This window comes from Sinocyclocheilus rhinocerous, unplaced genomic scaffold (genome assembly GCF_001515625.1).
Source record: "Sinocyclocheilus rhinocerous isolate Xijiao unplaced genomic scaffold, SAMN03320098_v1.1 scaffold544, whole genome shotgun sequence".
In the NCBI taxonomy this organism is placed as follows: Eukaryota; Metazoa; Chordata; class Actinopteri; order Cypriniformes; family Cyprinidae; genus Sinocyclocheilus; species Sinocyclocheilus rhinocerous.
The window spans coordinates 130917-151301 of record NW_015658610.1 but is presented as its reverse complement, the minus strand read 5'-3'; the positions used below and the strand labels follow the sequence as shown (position 1 = coordinate 151301).

At 38.6% G+C, this 20385-nt stretch overlaps 1 long non-coding RNA gene across 1 annotated transcript; it reads right to left on the bottom strand.

Moving 5' to 3' along the window:
- Positions 1–6813: 6813 nt before the first annotated feature.
- Positions 6814–19140, bottom strand: LOC107722771 (uncharacterized). The gene is made up of 3 exons (XR_001637838.1): positions 18923–19140; positions 10180–10232; positions 6814–6942 (listed from the first exon to the last, which is right to left on the bottom strand). It is a non-coding gene; the product is annotated as an uncharacterized LOC107722771 (long non-coding RNA).
- Between the last annotated feature and the right edge of the window lie 1245 nt (positions 19141–20385).

The following is a 20385-nucleotide window of genomic DNA, read 5'->3' as shown; positions in this document are numbered from 1 at the left end:
AGCAATAGCCAAAAATACATTGTATGGGTCAAAATTATAGATTTTTCTTTTATGCCAAAAATCATTAGGATATTAAGTAAAGATCATGTTCCATGAAGATATTTTGTAAATTTCATACCATAAATATATTAAAACTTAATTTTTGTTTAGTAATATGCATTGCTAAGAACTTCATTTGGTCAACTTTAAAGGCGATTTTCTCAATAGTTTGATTTTTTTGCACCCTCAGATTCCAGATTTTCAAATAGATGTATCTCGAACAAACATTGTCCTAACAAACCATACATCAATGGAAAGCTTATTTATTCAGCTTTCAGATGATGTATAAATCTCAATTTCATAAAATTGACCCTTATGACTGGTTTTGTGGTCCACGGTCACACATGTTGATTTGGTGTTCAAGAAACATTTCTTACTATAAATGTTGAAAAAAAAGTTGTGCTACTTTTTGTAAAAATTGAGATGCATTTTTTCCAAGATTCTTTGATGAATAAAGTTCAAAATAATAGCATTTATTGAAATGGAAATCTTTTGTAACATTATAAATTCCTTTACTGACACTTTTGATTAATTTAATGCATTACTGCTGAATAAAATTATTACTTTGTTTTAAAAAAAAATGCACTGTATCCCAACCTTTAAATGGTAATGTAAATAATTGGGAAAGCATACAATAATCGTAAGGAATTCAAAAATGAATGTCTCTCAAGCTTGCTGCATTGACAAAGACATATGGAGCTGATGGGAGGATACAGTAAGAACAAGATCATGAGATTAAAACAACACCCAGATAAAAACTTCTGAACAGTTGATACCAAAATATCAACCATTACAACTAATCCACAGTTTGTTTGGTATGACTTTTAATTATACCAGTCATGTCTTATTTTAAGTGTAAATGTGATATCACTGTAGACACTCTTTATCCCTCTCTCTCTCTCATTGTCAATCAGCTGAAGTCTTTGGCTCATATATGAGCAGCCTTCACACAGCACATTTAAACTCTTTCATACTGTCATCTTGCCTCCTATTCCTATTATACAGCATATTTAACACATTCAAATTATCATTAAAATAAACAGTGCATATGACTGATTATTATTGATTATTATTATTAAATTCTGTTCTCCACCATGATACTTCTCTGTGGTTCATTCTGACACTTTTTTAGAAGAAACACCCTGCACTATTGTGGTATTGCTATGGAAATTTCCTCGGAAAGAAACGCACATTGAGGGGACACAGACCTACGTGTGGAGAGGATTAGAAACAGCGCAGACTGCGAACAAGTCCTGGATAAAAAGCCACTCAGCCATGATAAGCTTAACATTGAATTATGAGTGATGGCAAAACTCAGGACCATCCAGTCCCCTATACACGCATTCAGAACAGAGATACTGAAAGAGAGTGACTACAAGAAGGGTGTGGCGAGAGTTTTATATAAGGGAATGGAGTCACTAAAGAGTTCATTATGATGACATGGCTTTTATTGGCAGTAAATGTATGTTCATCCACATGTTTTCATTTCATGAGGAACCAAGGGCACAAATGAGGCACAAAGACAAAACCATTAAAAAACATTTAAAACACAGACTTTACTTTCAGAAGAAGAGTGGAAAGCTTAGTCGTACATTTTAACCTTGTTTATGCCTTTTCAGACACTATTATCAGTTCATGTATTCCCTGGGAACCTAACCCAGGGTTTGATCTAAGGCTCCAAATAATTTGATCCAAAATTTGAAATTGTTAAATAGCATGTCAAGCTAACATTATCTAAAAGTTCATCCAACATTCACTCAACACTAGAGTTTTGAGTAACTTTTAGTGCTATTTTAATAACACTTCCAAAGGGAACCTTCAGAAATAAAACCGAAGTTGGGAGCTGAATGACGAGATAAACCACAAGTTAACCACACAAGGCTGCATGCTGGGAAACATATATAATGGGTTTGAGAAAAATACTTCCTTTAGAGGAAGGGTAGAAAAGTTTCATCCATGTTCTGCATGAACATGTCTAATTCTCTGAAAAATGCAAGAGATTAAATGAGATTAAGAAAGTCCTGTGGTGTGACATCTGACTTGGGTTTAAGAAGCTAAAAGGTGATAAGGACTGATAGAGGTGTAGGTTTGGGAAACAATATTCACTTAAAATAAAATAACAGAACCAAGTGATTTTCATGACATTCCGTTTGGTTAATAGTTCCACAGATACAAAAATACCCTAGAAATGTTCCCTGCATTTCCTTTCAGCACAAAAAAAATACAGTGCGACCATGTGAAGTCCGATTCTCAAGTAAATGACTCATATGATTCAGTTCTTTTTAGTGAATCAAAAACAGAGGGCCACCAGCAAAGTCCAAACCTCAAGTAAATGACTCGTATGATATGGTTATTTTTAGTGAATCAGAAATCATACAGCGTAACCAGTAAAGTACGATTCTCGAAGGAATAAGTATATGACTACATTTTTTATAAATTGTTGTTTTATTTTTATCATTGGAATGATCATAACATTTGGCATCAGAATTGCATTCTGTTTTCCAAATATTTAAAAAGAATCTTTAAAGGAACCAGAATCATTTCGAGCAGGGGTCCTCAACTCTGGACCTCAAGGTCCACTTTCCTGCAGAGTTTAGCTGCGACCCTAATCAAACACACTTGAGCAAGCTAATCAAGGTCTTCACGATTACTACAAAGTTGCAGGTAGGTGTGTTTAATCCAGGTTGGAACTAATCTCTGCAGGAAAATGGATCTAGAGATCCAGAGTTGAGGACCCCTGATTTAGAGGAATCAGAATCATTTAATTCCTTACAGTTCTCATTCTTATAGAGGTATGACTGTCTCTGTAACAGTTGGGAAGCAATATGTGAAGACGAAAACCAAGATATCCCACTTTCATCATTTCCACTGACTGCAGGTGCACCTCATCAGAGCAAGAACATAGACACGCTCTCTCAATGCAAGGATATCAGCATTACTAGCGCCTAGCATCAGGCCATATGCTGACAGATCAGCAATCCTCAGAGTTCGGCCTCCATCCCTCAATGCTTCCTGGGCAGGTTTCCCCCCTTTTTCTGTAGTTAATACGCTTAAATTTGTCAGGTGCTCAAGTCTGTCTCCTGGGCTGGCCCACACTAATCCTTTCTTTGATGATACATTGAACCGCTGAGGGGGAGGGGAGCGAGAGGTCTTCTAAAGGACCGCAGGAAGTCTTAGAGCGCACTGGTCCTCTGGGACGTCCAAAGAAGGGAAAAGGGAATGGACAATAAGACGAATATTGGGAACCTCTTTTACATGCTTTAGCAGGAATACGATGAGCTGTCCGATCCATCTGTTGCACATACATGGATACACGTGCTTCCACCTTTAGATAAAAACTCACAATGCTATAATGTAAACACTTCAATGACTCGCAATTATTGTTCGAAAATACATTTGCAACTCAAATGTTTAGATACAGTGTCATATGCAGATGCTGACAGCTAACAGACATACACATTTTGAAGTGGGAGTGGAACAGACTCGGTCAATACTGTTTCTACCGAGAACAGCTATTGGCTGGGATCTTCAGCTGTCGCTATGGTGACACCACCAGCTTCAACAGCTGCACAGAGACGGGGTGTGTGTGTGTGTGTTTGTCTGTGTGTTGATGATTAATCTGTGTCCACTACTTATCACCCCACTTTAAGTGCTAAGGCCATGGGCACCATATACTGCTGCGTATGTGATCTGTACAGACAAATGGAAAAGAGAATTCACATTATAAATGATCAGCACCTTGAAAGTGAAGACTTTTGTGTTTATTTCACTGTAATTCATGGCGCAAATGAAAAATAAATGCCTCTGTTGTGTATCATGTGTCATGAGTAGAAAATAGTTTAGTAGAATTCAATTAGGTTTGATATATCAAAGCATCAAGGATATTATTCATATAATCAAGTTTGAAATGATTTTTACAGAGAAGCTAAATGAGATTCATTTAAACCATGGCTGTTACAAACAGCCATCACATTCTGAGAAGTATCTTTTATTTGCAAATTAATTTTATTTTTTTATTAATTTAAATAATGAAAACATTTATTTAATTATAATACATATTATATATTATTACATATTATAACATACACATACAACAACAATACAGAACTGGTTTCTCAGATGAACCTGTTTGTCATTTTAAGGATGTAGAGGAGGACAGACAAATACGAAAGAACAGAGGGAATCTGCTGTGAGTGTATGAGAAAGAGAATGAGGGAAAGTGAAAGTGAAAGGGAGGGTTTCGCCCCACATTCCACTGTCATTTGCCCCCTTGGAAAAAAAAAAATAAAGGACAAAAAATACAGCACGAACAGAGCTCCTGTCTGGTTAAGCAAGCAACCGAAAGGCTATTATCGTACCTTGCCATTCATTATGAAAGGGCTTTAGTTGGCAGAGAGAGGGTTGGGAAGGGGGGGAATAGAGGGAGAAAGAGAGAAGTAGAGAGAGAGAGAGAGAGAGAGAGAGAGAGAGAGAGAGAGAGAGAAAGGAGGAATATTTTCAGTGCTTGTGGCTGGCAAAAGGAGTGAGTGGCAGGAGGGATGATACAGAGGACAAACGTAAAATACATATAAATAGGAAAAAGAAAAACAGAAAATATAAACATACACATTTAAAAGATGAAATCAAACAGCTTTCAGAAGAATTAAACATAAATAGCTCTGTAGAGAAACTATATTGCACAGAATGGTGATTTCTAGGCCCACATGCAATCTGCACATTTACACAGAAATGTAACATCTTTCACTAATTTGTTCACATTTCCTGTTCTTTGTATGTTTACTAAATAATTTGGCTAATACGAATATCCATTTAGATACCAAGAATACTAATGGAGTATTTTCAGATCAATTTACCACATTTTGCCATGTTTAAATCCATGACACAGAATTGCGCACATTTTCAGCAAAAAATCTGTACTGAAAATGTGAAAACCGACTGCAGATTCCATCTGGACCATCTACTCAGTGCATTGTGAAAAATGACAGAAAGATGCACTTGACACACACTCACATGTACATACAGTATACACACACTTAAAGGGGGCGTTTATCTGATGCTTGTGCCTGCCTCTGACTGTGAATGCTGACTCCACTCTGCTCTGTTTTCTATTATAGGAAAGTAGGTTGAAAGCCATCTGAGGACAGAGAGAGAGGAAGGGAAAGAGAGAGGGCACATGCAAGAGCCTGAGATTGAAAACAAGAGAATGAACGAACGAGAAAAATTTAAATACAATGCATGCGATTAATCCGCCTCAAATGTAACACGCTGACTTAAATAGATTTTCCCTCCAGACTGCATACATCCACATGCACAGAATCACAGCAATTCAGTGGCCGGTACTGTGGCCGACTGCTCAGTTGGTTTATTGTGATAGATTTAGAGAAATCAGCTGGACTGAGGGGGTGAGCTGCAGTCGGGCATGCCTGGAAAAAATGCTATTTACTTACATTCCTGCTGCTTCCTTTTTTAAATGACAAATAAGCTTCAACCGTTGAGCTATTCTTCTCTCTCCCTGCTCTTTCTTGATATTTCTGCACTTACACAGTTCTTAATGGGTCCACATCCAAATGTAGTCTTCTTAAATGTCTTTGCTGCATGTTTAACATCTGACTGTAATTCACCATTATTAGTAAGTGTTTGTTTTTAGGTTTGTGTGGAAGGACTCAGATGGATGGACTATACGGAAATATATAGGATGCTTTATGCCAGCCTCGAACCTATGGCCATGTGGGACAACGTCTGTGAGAAAGGGACAATGGTGTCTTCTTACTGCAAAATACACAGACATGCACACATGGCCAGACACAAAATGAGAACATCAGATTGAAAAAACAAATTCAGAAGAAAAAGTTTTTGACCAAAGAATTTCAATGACTTTTCCAAAGATACAGATGTCATTATCTTTGTCAATGTTTTCAGTATAAAAATGTCTCCAGATAAAACCCTCAATATACAGATCGATGTTTCACACTGGCTTGCAGTCTTGTTTTACTCTGTACAAGCGCTTACAATATATCAGTATCTAGTCAATAAATTTTTTTTTGACCAGGGCAAAACTTGACAAATTTATATTGACTACAGAGATGTATAGAAATATATTTAGTGTATACTATATTCAGTGACTTTCCAGTCCTGGAAATCACATTTTTATTACTCTCTTATATTTCCAGGTTTTCGATAACAGTGTGAACCCTGAAAAAATATATACACAAGATAAAAAGATCCACAAATCAATTAAACCGGATGGCAGTCAAAATCATAGATTTTCAAAATGTATCCGAGCATAACTTTAACATTTTAGAAATTTTAACTTAAATGGCATTGTACTACACATTGATACACTACACTTTGAGCTGATTAGTTCTCATAATCATATTGCGGGTGGAGTGAGTGTATTTGTGTGTGTGAGACTGCTCAGGGCACTTTGGTACTGCGGTAAAATCTGGGCGTTCCTGGGGCGTGTGCTGGCACTGCAGACCAACTACCATGATTCCGACAGTGAGGGAGAGGAACGGGGTGTGTGTGTGGGAGGAACGGCGTGTGTGTGGATGTTATCAGTGGAGTGACACTTTAAGAAACCTGTAACTTCAGCAGCATTCCTCTACTGCACTACTGCTTATGGACAAGAGATGCTGAGAAACGCAAGGAGCGAAATTTCCATGTCAAACCCCCACGGTGACTAAAGCAAATATCCATCATAACCGCCATGCATTTTCACACTGACCTTGCACCAGTTTCACACACACACAGACACACACACACATACTTGTTTGACGAGGTGGGCTGGTGTGGTGGGTGAAGTGTGGTGCCAGAGGAAGACGAGGGCACCAGAACAATATTCTTCATCCAGCACTGTGGCACACTGCAGAGGAGAGGAGGGGTGCCCGTATACCCTCACCGAAGCTAAACACCACAATACACACAGCATGCTATTACGAACACTGAGAGTAAATGCTGAACCACTTACAGTACATGAACAAACCCTGATCAATTTTCACCTAAACTGAATAACGATTACTATAACAATCCCTGATATGGGAAAACACTGCAATGTCTTCAATTTATTGGCTTTACAGACCAATAAATGAGCCTCAACCAATCAAAGCATGCATATAATTGTCGTATTTTGGTATTCATTTTACTGTTGAATTATAAAATGTATCCAAATGTTATAATAACTGCAAAAAAGGATTACAAGCAGCTATTATGTATTCTGGATTGACATTTCAATTGATAAAGATTGTTAATGAAATGTAAGATTTCATCTTTGAAAAACTGAACAATAACAATATATAGTGTATTAAATATAAACTAATTTTGCAAGGCTTTAGTAAAATGTTTCCGTGGATACATACACAAGAGTTTGTTTATATGTAATATTAGCTCAGTACATAAGATTAGCCTTCATGCATAGTTCATTCTTCATTATATTGGAAGAACATTATTAGTCTTTTGAACATCACATCATGGATCAACAAATATGTGTCCATTTTTATTGCCAGATTGCCTTTAATAAATCACTGGCATCACATTAAAGTAATAGCTTACAATATTAACTTTCTGAAAAAATAAGCACAACTTATATTTAAACTAATATTTCCGCCATAAAGACTATGTTTTAAATGATAGAGTTATTAAAGCCCATATTATCTGAGAAACCCAATACACATCTACTATATCAATGCGCTTTATTCTCTCTCTTTGCCTCTCGTGACCCGATGCACCAACATAGACTATATGCTCTACAGTGTAATAAGATACAGAAACATTCATCTAAGAACAAACCACACAGCACATCCACATACATAAACACATATTCAAACACAATGAACCAAATTATATAAACATTTAAAACACAAATGTGCTATATACTCAATTATGGTTATCCCGGTCAACACTACTTATAACTGTCTGGGTGGGGTGCTGTGTGTACATTAATGAGGAAAAAAAATTAACTTAAATGATTTTAGCAAATGGCTGCAATATAACAAAGAGTGAAAAATTTAAGGGGGTCTGAATACTTTCCGTACCCACTGTATATATATATATATATATATATATCGATTTAGTCAATAAACCAAAAGTATTCTTTAGCTGTATTTCAAGCACCAGAGAGGAGTTTTAATAGAGGTGCAACAATACAAGCAAAGTACTCCAGTTAGAGTTCAAATTGAGTTTAATGAGCCGCTTAATGATGTCAAGGAATGAGTTGTTCATTTTGCTGATTGCAACTCCCTTCAAATGACCTTTTTAGCAGCTTAATATGGCAACCAATCTTTGAAAACAAACACATCATTCTGCATCGCTCTACACTGACTGACAAATACTGTCGGAGAAAGAGAAAGCATAAAGACCGAGACCATAGCTTCATGTTGCTTTTCTTCACTTCATGGGGAACATGCACAAATATAAGGTGAATTCAAAATAAACGGACATCATAATCCCCACCAGAGTCAGTCTTCCAGCTAAAATTCTCCTCTGCGGGACTGTTTAAGACCGGGATTTACTCTTGCTCCCGTTGGAAACGGCGTAGCCGCTGTTTGACTCTGAGAACATCAAGCACCACTGAAGAGTGAGGGAGATGAGCCAGATTTGGAGCACTACCAGAGAGACGGCTGGCTATCTCACTCACGATGTCTGTAGGAACACACATGCTGCTGCGTACACACACAATGCGCTTCTGCTGCAGCCACACTCAAGGTATCTGTCTATTTTATGCCATTAACATCCTGCGGGCATCACACTAATGAAACATACGTTGCTGTAAACAATTGTTTGCTATATTTATATCAACAAATCTCCATGTCGGTCAACAAGTCGCACCCCACACATATAGCCTATGGTCGAAAACACATGCGTTTATTTTTAATGTCGATGAAGGCTTGTATGAGGTCAAACACAATTGTACCGAGCTATCGATGTCACGCTCTCAATAGTACTTTGTGCTGCTCTCAAATTGGTGGATAAAGCACACATGCATGCATAAATGAACCGAAGTCACTGGACATGTCCATCTATGAGGACTTCCTGTAAGGAAAGAAGAATTTGGATTTTAAAAAATGCACTGACATACAAAAAGACACACACAAATATGGGTGCGGAACGAGGGCGTAACAGATGCTGTGGCACAGACATGCACACACACAGCCATTTCAGTGTCCTGACTCACAGTCTAAACATACGCTTTGTTTGGGCCAAACCCTCGATGGCCCAACGTCACCCCAACCTAAAAACCCAGATCTCTCACTCTCTCTTTCTTCATCTTCCATCCTTTAAACTCTTGAATCCACAGGCCCACACTGCACCACCTTCACCTCACTCATCCCTATCTCGTGTCTCTCTTCCTGCCTGTCCTTCCTTCCCCACTCAATCTGCTTCAACGATCTCTCTCACCGTCCTCTCCTCTGGTTCCTCCTGGATGGGCGGACGACTGAGTGCCTCTCACAGCTCCCGAGAACCTATCTCGTGTCTCTCTTCCTGCCTGTCCTTCCTTCCCCACTCAATCTGCTTCAACGATCTCTCTCACCGTCCTCTCCTCTGGTTCCTCCTGGATGGGCGGACGACTGAGTGCCCCTCACACCGCCCGAGAACCCAACCCGTGGACATCGAAGCAGAACGTCACAAGTTAGGGTCTCAGGGAAGGAGAGGGGCACGGTGCGGCACGGAGAACCGAGCGATCGCCATTCTGATGTCCCATCCTTCTTTCCCCCACCGTCTCTAATTCGGCATCCCTTTACTGCGATCGGATACTTTAAAGCAACACAACATAGTTACACACACGCCCATCGGCATGGACTGCGCACAAAGACATCGGATCTCACGCGCAAACACACATGCGCACGGCGGACGAGGACATGCGTGGAGAAGCGGCGCCACACACAGACCCCTCACACCGGCCACACACACACACACACATAAGACGAATTGAGCACCTGTCTTTCTGTTCACCGACTTAAACTGCTGCGGAAGAGACATTCGCATATCCGCAATGAGGTTTTAGAGTATAAAACGGACGAAAAAGACACGACAGAACCACGAGAACGGAGCAATACTGTCACTGTTATCATACAGACACTATCAGGTCACGTCAGCTCTTGTATAAATCACACACACGCACTGAGAGAAGGGGAGTGAACTCACCGAGCTGGCGGCAGCGACTGACCGTGCCTCGGGTGCTGCAGTCCTCCACACGCCTGAGAGAACAGAGAGGGAGAGACAGAGAAAATAACGCTTTTTACGTTTCTCATCCTATGATGCAGAGCAAAACACCACTGGATACAAAAATGAAAAGAATACAAGAAATAAAAAGACACGATAGGATGCTGACAGGCTGATGTCTGCCCACCGTCTGAAGCCAAGAGCCACAGAGTAGAGAGAGAGAGAGAGAGGAGGAACGTGAGAAAGAGCGAAAAAAGGTGGGAAATTCAAACGGCAGCAGAGCGCTGCTGAAAAAGGAAAACGTGAACAAAAGAAACAAAGAATCTGGGGAGAAAAGGTATCCGGATTAATCAGCCTATAAGGACAGAAAACTGAATGGGGGACAAGAGAGAGAAAGAAAAAGAGAGAGAAAAAGGGACAGAAAGAGGCAGGGCCACGACACCGGCAACACACACCAGACTTCTACCCAGAGGGTAGATGAGAGATCAGCATAGGGGGTGGGGGCATTCGTCTCTCACCCTGTGTCACATGTGCGACGGGTGCGAATTCCATCCCGAGGCAGAAAAAAAGGCGGAACATCTGATCTACGGAGTCAAAAAGCGTAGAAAATAAATAGCTGCGAAACGGCTGTTCCTCACCCTCATCATCTGAGTCCCATTCATCTCTCTGTCAGAGCGGCCCATTCTCTGTGCCGTGTTTAGCAGGATACGAATCACATGAAAAATCAAGCTCAGAGAGAGAGCGGGAGAGAAAGACTGGGATAGAAGTGATCCCTTCATTTCCTGCAACAGCTGACACCAGTTAGCGCAAGAGGCCCGCTACCGCCTGAGAGAAAGAAGAGAGGGGGAGAAATAAAAGGAATAGAGGAAGAGGGTGAAAAAGAAGAGACTTTCATCTCAGAAATGTCCTTACCTGTGATCTTTTCTCTGTTTCAGTGGAAGGAAAAGTTTCCTAGCACTGAAATTCCCCTCGTCGCTCACTATTATTCCACTCACTCTTTCTTTCTTTTTCTTTCTTTCCCTCTCTCACTTCCCTCTCTTTCTCTAGCTGAACTGAAGATTGGAGCAGGAGGGAGGGAACTAGAGAAAGAATAGTGCGAGAGGGAGGGAGCAGCACAGGGAGAGAGAGAGAGAGACTGAGAATATAGAGAAAAGGAGGGCAGAGGATTAAAAAAGAGGCATGAACACATGAAAATATGATGTGCTTGGCTCACATTCGATACCGCCTGGCTAGCGCCGCGGCCACAACAGAGGGAGACAAGGAAGAAAACAGAGAGAAGGAGGAACGAGAATGACAGAAGGCAAAGGATTCGGGGAGATGTAAAGTGGAGAGGAGAGAAAAGGGGGACACAGGGAGACTGCGGTGGAGCAGACCTCTGACGGCCCACTTTGATGGGCTCTAATCAGCGACAGACTAAATTTCATATGCACTTTACTCTCACACATTCTATTCACTCCTGACTGCCTTCACAATAATTTCATGGGATAACACTCTTGATCATCTTTACGTGAACTATTTTAAATTCAACGTTTGTTAGCTTGGCACATCAGCATCCTGATATGCCCAGAGCACACTCATGACGCTGTCCGTCATGTGGAAATGGTGTTAGACTTCCCTCTCCTGGACACAAGCAGCCATATATCTTGCAGTCCCGGACACACTGCCGCTCTCTTGACTCTATCCACCTGTAGTCTCATGATTTATATCTGTGTAAATAATACAATAACTCAGACACCAGTTATAGCCAACAGGGGGCCCCCAACTGCACTTTATCAAGCAGGGGAGGGTCAAATACACACTCACTCTCACACAAACACACACACACACGCACACACACAGCTAAAAAAAAATCAAAAATCTAAGAGACAGACCATGAGGATGGTTCATAATATCTTGCTCAAAAGCACAATGAGAAAAGAGCAGGATTGTGATGTCTCAGTCCTCATTCATGCACACACACACATACACGCAAACAAATTCACAATGTGTGGCTGAATTACTTTGGACTAATTTGCCAGACAAAATTCTGATCAAATTCACCGTAAAATATTCTCTCAAACAGTTAAATATTTTGCATGAGCCAGAACAGCGGTTAATACATTTAAAAATGGACAACATTCAGACAGATGTCGTATACATTACCATTCAAAAGTTTGGGGGCAGTAAAAGTTCTATTTATTTTTTTAATCATTTTGAAAAAACAAAATCGATCAAATAAAATACATTTATAATGTCAATATAATGCTATTTTAAATAAATGCTATTCTTTTGAACTTCTATTAATTAAATATTGATGAAAAAATATAACGGTTTCCACAAAAATATTAATCAGCACAACTGTATACAATATTGACAATAATAAGAAATGTTTCTCGAGCACCAAATCAGCATATTAGAAAGATTTCTGAAGGATCATGTGACACTGAAGACTGGAGTAACGGCTGCTGAAAATTCAGCTTTGTCATCACAGGAACAAAATTACATTTTAAAATACACTGAAAAAGAAAATGTATTTTAAACTGTAAAAATAATTCACAACATTACGTTTTTTTCTGTATTTTCAATCAATAAATGCAGCCTTGGTGAGATTTCTTTCAAACACCTTTAAAGGCCAACCCTAGACTTTTGAATGGTAGCATACAAAAATATGCAGTACCAGTCCTCTTCAGTTTAACAAGTGTAATGTGGAATAATCAACCAAAGCAAACCACTCACAACACTGTAAAACCATTGCACTGTTTGGCATCTTTTTGATCAGACAGAATAAACCTAGACATTTTTTTAGCTCAGAGAGTGATGTCATCAGCAAAAGACGTTCTCTGTGTCCCATCTCCTCCTTTAACACAAAAGCATTATTGTTTGCTGCGTGTATCAGCAGCCTTAAGGACATTACTGACAGTGAAACAGATATCAAGAATAAAAGATAGCATATGAATGTTGATTATTGAGCACAAAAGTCAATCGGAAATAATGTTTTAGCAGCGAAAGGGCTGTAAATTCAGACGTGTATTACCTAATAATATGAAATCATATTATTTTAAATCCACAAAAGCGGTAGGCTAAACTGTTTTCTTCAAATTTCTCTTAAGCTAATAATATTTCACCGGCGTTTGACCTAGAGAACTCATTCACAAATATGGACATTTCAGTGGTGAAAAAGACTTGCATTTCTGGAGCTGTTTTTCCACATTGATGGCACTGTTTTTTTTGGTGAAAGGATGCTGAACTCTGTACACATTTGGCTTCAGTGCACCATTTTCTCTCCCTGAGACATTCTGGGAGGCAGAGCGCTCATAACATTATTTATCCACTGTGTGTTTCTTAAGCTGCATTAGAAGTTTGCTGACTCACATTGCTAGCAAGGCAGGAAACGGTATATTATGTATAATAAACTGACTTCAAACATTTATTAAAGCTAGGCACTAAACCATAAGAAATGTCTGGGCAGGCAGCACAAACCAGACATCCATTTTTTGCCTTTGCCAATTTTGTCTTTACCACATTATCATGAAATACATTGCAACAGGAATTCATATAATACAGATAATATAGATACATATTTTTCCATAACAAATATTAGCATACATTAGATAACACAAGTATTAAATATCAAATGACTGGTGATCCAATGATGTAAAAAATTTAGTTGCAGTTGTCATCAGTAGAGGAAAGTATCAGCTGTTATGTTCTGTCCAGCAAACAGCTTTCAGATGCACAATCCAATCTATCACTTTTTCACGGCGTCATTTTAGTGAACTAGCAACAACAACAACAAAAAATGCAAGCAACCATTTAGCTCACTCCTTACATACATTCTCTGTAAGCTGTAATTTTGGTTTATTTCAGTAAAGTCATATGAGGACAGTTTAGAGACCTTCATACTTAAAGTGAGAACGTTACTGCTAGACCAATGAGTCATGTTTCATTTTCACACGCTGATCCATTCATTTATCCACTGACCTAAATCCCAGGATCAACCAATGTAGAAAACAAGCTGTTAAATTAAACAACTGGAGCAAGAGTGACCGCTTCCTCAAATCACTGTGTACTGCAAACTTAGTTATATGTTGAAAATTGCAGCTCACTGTGCTATTGAAATTGTCGCTTAAATGATCATCAGACATTTCTAATCTTAATGTTACTGTTTGCATTTCAGTTTTTATTTGGAAATTAGCAAATAAAGACTTGACCTCCAAATCAATTTTTCAATTTTTGTCTGTACCGGCATATCATTTCCGCATAATATACACTCCCGTTCAAAGTTTTTTAATGTTTTTTTTTTTTTAAATAAGTCTCTTATGTTTCACCAAGACTGGATTTATTTGACCTGAAATACTGTAAAAACAGTAATATTGTGAAAATAATATTAGAATCTAAAATAACTGCTTTCTATTTTAATATATTTTAAAATGTCATTTATTCCTGAAATAGAAAAGCTGAATTTTCAGCAGCCACACGATCCTTCAGAAATCAGTCTAATGTGATGATTTGTTGCTTGACAAACATTTCTTACTATTAATCAATTACTATTAATCAATAATAGTAAGAAACGAGAAACAGTTCTTATTATTAATAAAAAAAAAAACAGTTGTGCTGCTTAATATTTTTGTGGAAACGGTGATACATGAATATAAAGTTCAAAACAAAGGCATTTATTTGAAAAAAAAAATCTTTTGTATCATTATAAATGTCTTTCCTGTCATCTTACTGACCCCACATAAACGGTGATACATGAATATAAAGTTCAAAACAAAGGCATTTATTTGAAAAAAAATTTTTTTGTATCATTATAAATGTCTTTCCTGTCATCTTACTGACCCCACATTTTTTAACTGTACTGTAAATATTCACAAGCGAAGCCTTCAGCAGTTTGGCATTTACCATTCTTTTGTGTTATAAACTGCTTTGATAAATATACACAATTTCTATGCACACAGACATGCTTGCATGTGTACTACTGGATCAAGCAGAAATTTACACTGAACATAACCAAAAACACTGATATCAAACATCTGTGTCAAACCTCACCATGGCACAGACAAACTGAAAACACCATACAAAGACACTGACTGGAACAACACAACACAACATGTTCACGATAGGAGTGTCATTCACAGCTATCTGCATACAGACTTCCATGCGCTCAGATATTTTGTCTGAAGCAGTGACTGCAGCTGAACCTGTGGCACACTGAAGATGCTGCTTCTTACAAATTCAGTGTGGCACCAGTCGCTATTTTAAATTTGTTTTTACCATCATTTCTGGTCATCACAATATATTTTCCATGTTTTGACAAGAATAGCCATGAACACACAAAACCAAATATTTGCCCTAAAATAGCCATTGCAACAGCTAATGTCTCAATAGTATGACATTACAACTCTCAAAATGCACAGTTCGCATGCTGATAATATAAAATAGAAACATATAGAAACTGTAATATAATACAAGCAGGTAGAAAGTTAAACATGTTTGCTAATTATAATCTTCAAGTACCAACAGTCTACAACCTGTACCTTTAAGGTAGATATATATCATTGATACCACTTTAGGTAGCGCTTACGCAAAAAAAACAAAAAACAAAAAAACAACAGACATTTTTCCAGTTTTAAATGTATTTTCTAAGCAGGAGAGAAACGCAGTACAATCAATGGTCAAATAAAATCCAGAAGGAAATATCAGAGAACATAAGGCTTTCAAGTTTCCATGTGTATTTTAAGATATGGTGTTTGTGGTGCAGAACACTGTAGGATACCATGTTAAACATATTGTTGCAATAACCGTGTGGTCTTTTGATAGAAATGAACCAAATGCTGTTTTTCATTAAATGCTATATGCTTGTAGATTTGTGCAACTACTTCCATGCTGTGCTACTATAAATATAATCACAGCTATGTGATGAAGCTTTAAACAGAGAGTGAATTACACATAAGGAATGGTTTGAATGTTAAATTATGTACATATAGGCTGTACTGAAACTAGGAAATATGGATGTGGTCATTCTGGCTACAGGCCTGTTCACACCAAGAACGATAACTATAAATATAACTACAAATACATTAGCGTCCACATGCTAATATATTTTTCTGTTTTGATAGCGTGCTCTGCAGTTCTGTCATCTGCTGCTTTAAATGCTTGAGCTCTGGGTGGATTCTAATTGGCTGTCAATATTTTTAGCATTCATCAGCTGGAAAAAATCATTCTGAAAGTGATTTCAAAGATATTGTTCCCCTGTGTTGTATTTGTTATAGGTGTGGTGTAGATTTCCCCATTTACATAAAATTCAAATGATTATTAAAACTTCAGTTACAGTTAAATCAAAATGCTACATTTGAATTCTGTCTGACATTCTTTCAAGGCCTTCACACATACAACGCTGATAATCACCGCTGTACCGCTCTAAGCACATCAGGGGAGCATGTTAGTTGCAATGCTAGTTTGTTAGCATTAGCATTGCAGAAGGGCGTCTGCTCGAGGAAAGCTAGGAGGCTGTACAGTTATCTCCCATGTTGTAACTCTAAACTATACAACCTACTACCTCATCCCGAAACATCGCATTAATAGTTGAGAGGAAGGACAGGAGAATGTCCCCGCTGCTTACATTAGTGCATACGCAAGCAGCCAAACCTCCTTTACTTAATGTTAAAAATAGATGCAATCAATTTATGCTAATAAGCAGGTGTAAACTTTCATGCTACTGTTTAAAACAACCTTATAATTTTAAAGCTTCAGCTTCAACTCTGAAAAAAAGTTTCTAGTCAGCGTCAGTGGCTGCAGGAAAGACTGTTGCGTTCACCTCGCAGACACATACCTATAGACACAAGCTTGTGCACAGAGTCACCACAAGTTCGGATCTACGGGTTTGTGGCAGCTGGCATCACTGCACTGCGTCACAGCTACACCAACTCCACCTTTCACTGGACGAAATGCTAATTCTTATGACTGTTGTTTTTCCTTTATTTCATGCACCAATTTCAAAACAGTTTAGCAAACCAGTTTAAAACAAAAGACAGATACAGATGCCCGTGTTTGGAAGTTAAGTACTTTTTGAAGAGATATAATGGCCTCGCCATGTAATACAGAGGAAGAAGATCATTATATACTGCACAACACCTGAAATTCAGGAAAAGGATAGATAAAAGATAAGATTAGGAATGCAAAAACAGAGGAACTGATGCTGTAAAATAAGTGGCTATATATATATATATATATCTCGAACAGCAACTGAACACTGAGAAAAACTATGCAAATAATCCAGAGACCTAGATTATTTGCACAACAAGTGTACAACAACATAAGCAAAATGTAAGTGAGAGTGGAATTAATGTGGTCAGTTTTACATCCCCAAAAAATAAAAAACTTAACAACTTTACTCCACTGAGGGAAGAATATTGCTAACATACAGAATAAATTGCTTTGATTCGATGAGTCAAACGACTAAAAAAAATCCTAAATATCACTGAAACTTCAACTGAAGTAATTAATCAAATAATCTGATGCAGAATTATTGGGTGTGGTTCAATGAGAAATAACTTTTGAGTATATCGATTAATAACTAATTAGAGAAACGATTAAGATGGGATCTCCCACCAACATTTAGCACCATAAATTCCTTGTATTTCAAATTACTACCATTTTAAGGTACATCCTTTAAAGCAAAGGTCAGATTGAAAGACAAAGGTAGTGTTTGCTGCGCCCAGATCAGACAACACTGCTACTGTTGGATCAAATACACAGCAGTGACTGACATTTGAGAATGCAGCAATAGCAGAAATGCTTTATTTATGTTTTAATATCTACACACATATAGTGTACAGCAACTTGAGTGTGAGTATAGAAATAGTAAGTATAGGAATTTTAGTAATAAACTTTTGAAACAGTTTTAGTTAAATATATATTCTGCGCATCAAATGTATTTTTTGATTACCCATTACTGCCACTTAATACACAGAAATAAGAAATCACAAACTCTGCACAAATGGCTTTCCCAGTATGCACTACAAGTTGTAGGTGCAAAAAGCTGCAATTAGAAATGCCATGATTCATGGTACAGTGCCGCTCCCTAAGGGCAATCAAAGGTTATTCCAGAACAATAGAGTAAATGTTAAAGATATTTACATTATAATTTGACCTATTTTAACAGTGTAATATATTTCTGAGAACTGCCAGACAGAAAGAAAATAAGTTGTTGGTGGAACGAAATCTTGAACATACATACAGTACACAGTCTCACATTTCAAATGTGTTTCCATGGCATCGTACGACCACTCAGAACCCATTGCTGTTTTTGCTTGCTGATTTCTAGGCACTGGAAACGAATGAATTGTGACTTGTCAAACAGTATGTGCACAAAAATACCTGACAACAACCGAACCAGCAAAATGACTTTTTTTTAAAGTATGTTAAATATTTGAACGCAACTGGCCTACATTTATTTCGGAAATGACCTTAACGTAGTGGTCTAGTATTTCTTACTTAAAATCAAAAGGTAAAATATATATATAAAATGTTTGCTTACGAAGCAAAACGGAATGTGGACAACTGTGGGTTTGGAGCTTATTTTTACAGCAATGCGGAGAGCTATCGCGACTTTTAAACTAACAAGAAATGACACGACCCAATCAGAAATAAAATGCAGTTTAAAAACACGTCCAGAAAAAGTTCTGACTGAAAAAAGAACTAAAAGAGCGGACAGAAGAAAAAAGGGCATAGGAAAGTAGCGTACCAGTGGAGGACTTCTGTCAATGGTGCTGACCATTTCGATGTCCATACCGGAGTCAGCCTACACCTGGCGGCAATATGGAGTCAGGCTTAGGGTGCAGACTAGGCCAATTCCGTTGCCCACAAAAAATCTGGAGCAGAAAAGAAAGACAGCACGTTAGAAGGAAGTACAAAAGTGCTCATTCACATGATCGAACCATTAATACACAAACACGTCCTGACATGAAGGAAGAACACATGCAGCACCTACAAACTCGAAAAAGAAGCCAAAACGGCATCCCTTGTTCAACCAAATCGCCAAGTCATCGGTAGACAACACTGAAAAAGCCCCCGTCCCCTCTTTCGCCCTCCTGTGCGGCCAGTCCTATCCGTATTTACCGTGGAAAAAACGAAAACCCTCAAAAATGGGTCAGAAAAGGTTCCGTGAAAGACTGAGAAGAGAAGGCGGAAAGGTTGAACGCAGTGAGATGTGGTCGAGGAGGAGCTGCGGCACTGCCCTGGCTACAGGGAGAGTGGAATTTGTGACCATGCAAAGGAAAGGGTGGTGTTTTCTTTTTTCTTTTTCTTTTTTTTGGCGCTTCGCTGTGCTGGGGTTTTTTGGATCTCAGCAGGGTCCTTGGCTGCAGTTCTGACTCCCCTTAGAGGTGCCAAAATGAGGACGTTTCCCTTTGTCTTAAACTCCCATGAATAAAACTAACTGAGGGGCGATTAAAAACAAGCCATGAACGGATTGAAACAGAAACAAACTGACAGAGCAATGAAATAAAGCTAGAAAATGTTACGAAAAAAGTTTATAACGAAGAGAAGCAGATACAGAAAGAGGAGTAGAGCGCAGTGCAGAAAACAAAAAGCAGCTTTACGGACGACAGAACAGTCTAAAGAATGAAAAAGGACTGCTTTCACACCACATTTCTCTTTCTCCAAATATGCCATCTCTCCATCTACGCGAGCACCATGCTCTCTCTCACTCCTACTCCTCCCTCCTTCCTTCCAGTCGGCGTCCAATCCACGCCACGTAGTGAGAGAGAAATAGAGATACACTTTTTTTCAACCTCATCAAAATGGCAGAGACAGAAAGTTACAAGCAAGAGAGAGAAAGAGAGCACGGCCACGGGAAGCAGACCGATCGCTGTATCGTTTCTTTCTTTTTTAAGAGACAAACTCACTCGGATTAACAAAATGACAGCGAAAAATAGTTTCGCTATGCCTGATGATCAAATATAGTGCCCGCTGCAGACAGGGAGCTGTGCCCGCCATGTTAAACGGATGCAATTAATAGCATTTTGTATCTGTGTCTGTCCATCCATCGGTCTCTCTGCCTGGGTCTGTCTGTCTGTCTATCTGCTTGTCTCCATATCTATTTGCTTGTTTACATGGCTGCCTAATCCAGGCATTGGCACAGTCTCTTCAATGCTCCCTGTGTGTGTGTGTGTGTGTGTGTGTGTGTGTGTGTGTGAGTCAGTGTGT